The 8,758-nt window shown below is 48.2% G+C and overlaps 1 protein-coding gene and 1 non-coding gene across 4 annotated transcripts in view; one reads left to right on the forward strand and one right to left on the reverse strand.

Annotated features, from left to right (window-relative positions):
• Positions 1 to 8,447, reverse strand: part of SUSD6 (sushi domain containing 6) — a 95,058-nt gene extending 86,611 nt beyond the window's left edge. The window contains exons 1-2 of one of the 3 annotated variants that reach the window (XM_044924804.2): positions 8,223 to 8,447; positions 3,598 to 3,682 (exon numbers count right to left, since the gene is read on the reverse strand). The gene's annotated coding sequence lies outside the window, so the exon portion shown is untranslated. Of the gene's footprint in view, positions 1 to 3,597; positions 3,683 to 7,301; positions 7,539 to 8,222 lie in introns of those variants that run through there. The other 2 variants (XM_006056145.4, XM_006056147.4) reach the window with 2 other exon arrangements.
• On the forward strand, positions 4,292 to 4,394 carry LOC112577907. The gene has a single exon (XR_003102106.1). It is a non-coding gene; the product is annotated as a U6 spliceosomal RNA (small nuclear RNA).
• Positions 8,448 to 8,758: the final 311 nt, after the last annotated feature.

Genomic DNA, 8,758 nt, shown 5'->3' on the forward strand with positions numbered 1-8,758 from the left:
CAGTCTGACATCACAGCCCAACCAGACTTTCAGCTCACAAATGATTAGGACTTGAGGGAGCATGTAAAGGGGAAACTAGGATGGACCAATGAAATCTTATGAAACCCAGAGCCTGTTTTTCTTGCCATCCTGCTGTGTAACAAGCAAAATCCCCCACAGGACCGAAACGAGGAGGTAGACCGCCTTCCCATGGCACAGTTTCTACCTAGGGGTAGATGAGAATCAAGGATTGATAAAGGTGTGGACTAGCCAACACGCCATGTGTTAACCCTCTAGAAATGCCCTGAGCGTGCCAACTGAAAGAACAGCACCCACTGAACACAAAACTGCTCACTGGCTATCTGGAGAAAGATAGTATATGCGACAACTCAACCCAAGAAGTCTGTTTCCTTCCTCACTGCTTAAAGACATAGTTAGAGACCTTGTTCACACTGCATGCATGTGGACGGGTGGCTGACCCACATGAAATAAACCTGAGGAAACCAGAACCACGGTTGCAAAGGGTTTCGGTCTGCTAACAGGGTGGGAAGGAGAGGCAGTCAGCTCGCCCAGACAGCATGTTCTCAAATACTGGGCAGTCCTCCTACATCCAGGATGCCACCAGTACCTGCCACCGCCTCACCTGGGTGAGAGAGACCGCAAGGGGAAAATGACTCAGAGAACACATCCCGTCGGCCTGGAGTCAGAGTGTTTTTTAAATTGTAAGGAAGTACAGTACAGAGATAGAAGAGTTAAGCAGGCCAGGCTAAACACAACAACTCCCATTTCAAGAACAGTTCTTCTTCCGAAGAACTGAATTTAGAGGCTCATTCTCTTTTGTAATTTCACTACTAAAGACTCAAAAGCCACAATCACAGAGGGATATGAGTTTGTTCCTAACGATATGAACCACATACCCTTTTGGGCTCCAGCCCTCTTTCCTGGAAGAGGCCCAGGGAAAAGAAGCCGATCACACTGGGACAGAAAATGCACCAGACTAGGAATGTGAAGCCCTGGCTTCTGCCCTGGCCCCGTCAGCACTCAAGGAAATGAGCTCTGAGCAACCATATCCCATTTTTCTCTATAAAGTGAGGTGGTGAAATGAGACCATCCTCAAGTCCCATTGTTCCAACTCCGGCATTTCACGAGCTCTCTCTGGTCACATGCCTGACATACTTTGCAAGTATCATCTGGATACTGTCTCCTCACTCTTTTGAGGCTCCTAGTACTTAGGAACAGAATTTAAATTAACAGGTAGTGAAAGTGAAAGTGTTAGTTGCTCAGTGACTCCATGGATTGTAGCCCATCAGGCTCCTCTGTCCATGGGATTTCTCAGGCAAGAATACTGGAGTGGGTTGCCATTCCCTTCTCCAGGGGATCTTCCCAAACCAGGGATCAAACCCAGGTCCCCCCAATTGCAGGCAGATTCTTTACCATCTGAGCCACAAGGGAAGCCATTAACAAGTAAAGCCTACTCCAAATCTAAAACTTTTGGCAGTGAACAGTGGCTGTGAAGTTATGGCTGCACTCACACACATTTAAACACACACACACATACACATACACGAACTTTCTGGAAGAACTGGTCCGGGGACTTAGCTACAGGTACAGGAACCTGAAACAGGTACAAGGGAAAATAACTCAACTTCCTAGGTTTTGTCTGGCTTGTGGACAAAAGGCATGTGGCCTGTGTCCCACATATTTTTGAGGTAGAACTTTCTGGACTCTCTGATCCTCAGGTGCCCTATACATGCACACTTCCAAGAGATTCTGGTAGGAATCTAGGAGCAGGAGAAGCAAGACCAGCTACTGATCACAAATGCTAGGAGTTCCAATTAAGACAAGGGCGAAAGTAGGCATGGCACTATTTCAGTACTGAGGCTGCTATGATGCAAAGCCACCCAGGGGTAGATTCTGTAGAGGAAATGACACTCCCAGCAGCACCATCTGTTCCTCTTTGTGTCTGGCATGATCTATATTTTAAACCTTGGGTGCAACTAAGGTCTGCCTGTAAGAGCTGTTCTAAAGAATATTTTTTCTAGACTTGTGTTTACACAGCCCCTCCCCCTCCCCCATCACTGGCTGGCTTTCTCTTCAGCGGGCACGCCACTCCCCTGCCCAGCAGCAGCCTCAAGCAGGTGCACAGAGCCCTTGCATGCAATTTTTCATACAGAGAGGAAAAACTTTTGAGAACTATAAATTACATTGATAAGGAAGGCTCTGTGGGATTCATGGTAACTCTCTCTCCAGAAGACATGATGATGTGATTTAGAACTGGGAGGCTTCATGCTAAACCACCACCCCATCCCTCCTCCCCGCTCCCTTTTTTTTTTAAAGTAGCAGTACATGTGCACTGAATTTAAGCACTATTGCATCTATTAGCTCTCACTACTGTTTATAAAGTTCTGCACCAAAGACCTGGAAACAATGCTACTGGAGAGTTCAAACTTCTTAAATATATGATACAGACAGAGAGACAGAGCACCTCTTCTTAAATTCAGGGCAATACCTTCAACATCTTTCGACAAGAGATCTCACTATACTGTTCTTACCCAAACAAACAACATAACCAAGTAGAACATTAAATCCAAAATAAAAATACAGATGCAGCTTTAAAAATAATTCCCTGAGAAATGAAAAAAATCTATGCCTACGCAAAAACCATGAGTTCATAGCAGCACTATTCATAATCACCAAAACATAGAACCAACCCAAATGTTTTTCTGCTGATGAATAGATAAACAAAATATGGTATATCTATACAACAGATTATTCAGCAATAAAGCAGAATGAAGTAGTGACATATGTTACAACATGGATAAGCCTCAGCAACATTATGCTAAATTAAAGAAGGCAATCATTAAAGACTGCATAATATATGATTCTATTCAAATGAAATGTCCTAATACGTAAACTACAGACAGAGCAGTGGACTGGTGGTGCCCCTGAACTAGAGGAACTGTAGAGAAATAGGGAGTGATTACTAATGGAGTTGCTTTGGGAGGTGATGAAAATGTTCTAAGATTAGATTAGATTATGGTGATCGCTGGACAATGCTAAATATAGTATAATCCATTGTTTGTACATTTGAAATGGATGATCTTTATGATATATAAATTATGTCTCAATAAAGTTGTCTTTTAAAAATGTCATGACAAAATAAAATCACCCTCCAAAAAAAAAATCTCCTTGAGCCAACTTAGAAATAATCTAGATGTATAAAATGAATGAAAAAAAAAAAATGAAGTTGCTCCGTCGTGTCCAACTCTTTGCAACCCCATGGACTGTAGCCTACCAGGCTCCTCTGTCCATGGAATTTTCCAGGCAAGAGTACTGGAGTGGGGTGCCACTGCCTTCCCCAGGGGATCTTCCTGACCCAGGGAACAAACCCAGGTCTCTCGCACTGCAGGCAGACACTTAACCATCTGAGCCACCAGGGAAGCAGATGTATAAAAAAGGGTATTTAAATCACAGCTGATCTAGTTAACGGAATTTTATAAAGCCACTAAAAATAATTATAAAAGTTATGTGTCATTACAGGAAAATGTTTATGCTGTAATGTTGGATGATAAAAAGAAATAGAAAATCGAATGTACAGGACTACCACAGAATACATACATGGGCATGATGTTTGTGTTAGCATGGTAGAATCACAGTGGTTCCCCTCCTCTATTTTCCAAGTCTTCTGTAATCTTGTCCCAGCCTATTAACAATTTAAAAAAAAAAAAACCTCAGTCTCCCCTCTCCCCTCAGTTTGTCTTGACAACTTAAAATGCAAAATAAGCAAAACCACCTTGTTCTCTTTTTCAAGTTCTCTTTTTTAAACTCCCATCAACTCAGTTTACTGAGATCAACCAAGAATAACCCAAAGAAGGAAGAAAGGGATGAATACTCCTTCTTTCCCATTCCCAGAAGCAAGTTTCATTGGCCTCAGTTCAGTTCAGTTGCTCAGTTGTTTCTGACTCTTTGTGACCCCATGGACTGCAGCATGCCAGGCTTCCCTGTCGATCACCAACTCCCGGAGCTTACTCAAACTCATGTCCACTGAGTCAGTGATGCCATCCAGCCATCTCATCCTCTGTCGTCCCCTTCTCTTCTTGCCTTCAATCTTTCCCAGCATCAGGGTCTTTTCCAGTGAGTCAGTTCTTCACATCATTAGCCTAGTCTAGCCAAAATTTCAGCAAGGAGAGTCTACATATAGGGCAATTTACACTCTAGTCTTCAACTTCTGTGAATGAAGGCAAGTCACTGCTGGCAGGAGGCTGGATTTGGAAAGATTAGACGTTCCCCTTCTTAAAAACGGACAGAAAGAGTGCTTTAGCAGCACGTATACTAAAACTGAAATTATACAGAGAAGATTAGCATGGCCCCTGCGCAAGGATGACACGCAAATTCGTGAAGTGTTCCATAAAAAAAAAAAAAAAAGGACAGAAAGAAAGGGGAAATTGGGGAAAAAACCCCTATCTGTGTCTCTTCCCTGAGGTTCTGTGTTCAGTCACCAACTACAGGAGGAAAGAATCCTGAGTCATCAAATTTTTCACCACACAAGATCCTCTTGAGTAATAAGGAACTGTCAGTCACAACCTCTGCATCTACAAACCCAGGCTAACTTTGATCAGGAATCCCAGGCTAACTTTCCCCAGATTAAGCAATGAGGCTCTGCCAAAAATAAAAATAATAATAATAATAATAATGCTTGTATACGTGTTGGGGGGTACACTTAAGGGCACAGTGCTATCAGGTAATTTTATAAGGATCCACTAACACTGGCGACACTAACAGGGAACTACATCTGTTTCTGCTTGAGAAAAATGCTTCAATAATATCCTGTTTCTGGAGGACTGCATGAATTCTTGGCACGCAGCTTCTGATGTTTCAAGGGTGGCTATTTTCCTCTTTTGAGATGGAAGAGTCAGGGAGGCAGAATACATCACAGGCAACAACAGAGTCTGTGAAATCTACTTAGTTTTCACCATGGTCGCTGCATTTCCTGCTCCTGCTGTACCAGCACCTTCACAGAGACTCAACCGTCCCCTAGCCCTGACGGCAGCACAGGTGGCCTTCCACAGCTGCAGCGACCCAGCTCAGCACCACTGCAAAGTCTACCAAAGGAGTGGAGACTTCCACACTCAGGTATGAACCAGACGATCAGAGAGCAAATAGAGGAATCCTGCCGGTTTCTAGGCCAAGGAACTAAGAGGGAAAGAAAAAGGCCAGCACCACAGACACAGGTGAGTACAAGAAAAGGGAAACATCCGTAGGTGCCCACAGGCTCTGCTGCTAAAACCTAGCCCTTGTCTGAGGTGCCTCTTTCCAGCATCTCTACTTTTTCTGATAAAGATTTTACAGAGACACCGGAACTCATAGCCATCTAAGGGTAGAACAGCTGCTGCCGTGAATCCTAGCCAGGGCAGGAGTAAACGTGTCTTGATGCTCAAGGATGGTCCTTGAGCTGTCCTGAGACTGCTTCTTTGGTCTCAGATCCATAGTTGATAGCAGCTTCCAACACCCATCACATATCCCCCAGCCCCAGCCTCGAGCTGCAGCCTTCATTCCAACCAATAAGGAAACAACACTGGCATATCACGGGCCTTATTTCTCACTGCTCTAGTTTCAAGTTTCCTGCAACGTGGCAATGTAACTTAAGAATATTAATTTTTTTAAAACTCATTCCATTAAGTGAAGCCTCACCACAGTTGGATAAGTGAGTGGACCCTAGCCTGAAGCCATCCTCGACCAGGAGAAAGAGTCTCTATTAACATACAAGCATTCGTCCCAATGCTTACTCTTAACCCAAGAAGCAAATTTGCACTCAAGTCTGCACCACAGTAATATCTGCCTGCAAAGTTAAAAACAGAAAAGGCACTGGGCTTCTCCCTCTCCTTGTCCCTTCTCCTGTTTCTCCTACTGCCTGAGGGAATACCCCCAGACAAGACTTCCCTACTGTCCAGGAGAATGGAAGAGGGAAAAGGAATCCTGCTAGTCAGCTTTCATTAGGAGATCACATGTCAGTTCAGAAGCTCAGGAAAGTGCTTCCTGCATGGCAATTACACAACTGGGCCTGGTGGGTCTGCAGACATTCAGGCCTCCAAGTGGGCATGTCAGGCCTGGACACAGGCATCATGTCCCTCTCTGCAAATCGCCCCTTGGTAAACGGAGAACTAGAGAGGAAGACGAGGACATGTGCTCTCTGGCCTTCCTTCTCCGCCTGCAAGAGGCTCTGCTACAGACATTCTCCCCAGTTCAACTGTTTTGGAACAGAAATAAGGAAGATTACATGACTCACGAATTTTTTCAAAGACACAGTACTATAATTCTCCGGGCCACAGACAGATACCAGTAGTTATCTGGTTATCAAAGAGCTAAGAATGTGGAAAAAGAGAACAAGGAAAGATTTTAAACATAAGGCAAATTTTTTTCCTGGAGGATGGAAATGCATAATGCTGAGTAGCAGTAAACTTGAAATACGTTCTTCCTTTTAAGAGTCAGGTGAATAATTCCCTTTGGAGGGTGCATACATGTGTTATGGGGGGTGGGGAGGAAGCTATAGGGATTGCTGCCCTGGCCATCGCAAGGGAGGAAATCCCCTAGGAAGAGACCATTACATGACAGCACATGTTCAACCACCACATGATGGAGACCAGCCAGGAGACCAGACAAGAGTGCCGAGGGCTCATCGTCTGCCAGCCTGCATCTGCAACAGCTCATTCTACCTTTCTTCCTTTCGTTTCTATCTGCCCAAATTCTGACCTTTGAGCAGGCAAGCCTCAAGCAAATAAGCTGAACTGTGCCATTTGACAACGGGTTTTCTCTGAGGGTTTAAGCACTGCAGGGTGGTGGTGGCGGCGGCGGTGGAGCCCTGGGATGTCTTACTCTGATCAGGGTCCTGCCCCATCTAGCTGTAGGTGAGGTCTGGTTTCACAGAACACTTCTACTACAGTATCCAAAAAGCCACTCCGTGGACAGGGATTTCTATTTATCAGGTCTTGTACCAGTACTGTCCCCTATTACCACACTGGGCAGAACTTCCTTAAGCAGCAATGGCCACCAGTGAAAATTAACAACATAATCCAAAATGAGTTGATTTAAAAACTGTGAACTCTGTAAGGAATGGCTGGGTTCTGTCTTACTCACTGTAGTAACCCGAATACCTAGCACACAGTGCCTGGCATATATCCTATATCACAAAACTTTCATGAAACTAAAGAAAAGAAAGAATGTATGAACAAGCGAATGTTGTGCAAACATACCATCAATGTGTACCCTGGAGAAAAGAGATAAGGATGCAAGTGATCTGAGAAATAGCCGGAGGAAGTACCTACCACCAGAGGACATTCTATGGCAACAGCAGCTTCAGGCCTCCTTGCTGAACTTCCCTCGAGCCAGCTAAAGATGTGTTTTCGACGCTCTTCTCCTGGGTCTCACGGTGCCCCAAACCACCTCCTTCTCCTGACCTCCCTTACGGGTAACTTTTCCCACTTCAGCTGCCCCCACAGTCACAACCCTGTGGGAGGGTCAGACCGACACCAATATTTGGAGCTTCTAAAAACCAGAAATTTAAAAAAAAAAAAAAAAAGTCTACATACACAAACAGGAAGTGGTTTCGGTGCGTCTCAGCCCTGATAATAATGAAGTTTTGAGATTAAAGACCAGAGACGCGGGAGCTCCATGAAGCTCCGGGGCTTGCACACCTGGGCTCCAAGGTTGTCCTGCGAAGTCCACCATCGCTAAGCCGACCCTGCCCCAGCTCGGGACCCGCCGCTTTCGTTGACCCTGACGCGAAAACGGTTAACAAGTAATAAAGAAAAGAAAGCCTCTGCCTACCTCCTCTCCTGAGACCTGCAAAGTGCGGTCTCCACCCTGAACTCCGGTCTGGAGCGCGACCCCGCACTGCCGGAGAGGCCCCTGGGCAGCGCGCCCCGGTGCCGGCCACCAAGCTCCCGGCCGTAAGCCTGCCGGTCGGTGCTCCTCCCGGCCTCGGCACACAGCCCACCCCGCCAGCCCTCCCGGCCCACGCCAAGCACCGGGGCTCCGCCGCCCGGGGAGTTGGGGTGACACCCCGGGGCGCCGGGCCAGGAAGCGCGGACAGCAGCCGACTCGGGGCGGCTGCCCGGGCTCCCCAAGCCGTCCCCCTCCTGGGCTGTGCGCGCCGGCCCCGCGCCCCTGACAGCCGGCCCGGTCGGGCGCTCCTGTGACACAATGCCCGGCCCTGCGCCGCGCCCCCGGCCGCGGTGACAACTCACCGGGGGGACGGCGCGGCGACCTCCGGGATGGGGGCGCTCGCAGCTTCCGCGGCGCTGGGATCCGCTCCGTCGCCCGCGCGCGCCCGCAGCCCTCTCGGGTCTAGGCGAGCCCCCGCGCGCGTGCCGTCGTCTGGCCGGCGCTGCGTGAGGAGGAGGCCGGTGGCAGGGGGACGAGGCTGTCGCCGGCTGAGGAGAATGGAACACCGCGGCGGCGGCGGCAGCAGTGGCAGTGCTCGCGTCACTGGGCCAGCTGTACGGTGCGGGCGGGGGAGGCCGCGGAGGGGGGAGGGGAAGGGGCGGGCGAGGGGCGGGGCCACGCGCGCGCACGTAACGAGCGCCGGCGTCGGCCGCCGCGATCGTCCCGTTGGGGAAAAGGCCCGGCCGGTAGATGGCTGCCAGCACGCACGCGCCGCCGGCCGGCCCGCACGCCCCGCGGCAGGCGAGACCCAGGAAGAAAGGGAGTTCTTAAAGGGACCGTCACGCCGACTCCGCCAGAGTAGACTGGGAGGAGGTGTTGCGGGCTGACTGCGACGGCT

This window comes from Bubalus bubalis, chromosome 11, assembly GCF_019923935.1.
Source record: "Bubalus bubalis isolate 160015118507 breed Murrah chromosome 11, NDDB_SH_1, whole genome shotgun sequence".
NCBI classification, from domain to species: domain Eukaryota; kingdom Metazoa; phylum Chordata; class Mammalia; order Artiodactyla; family Bovidae; genus Bubalus; species Bubalus bubalis.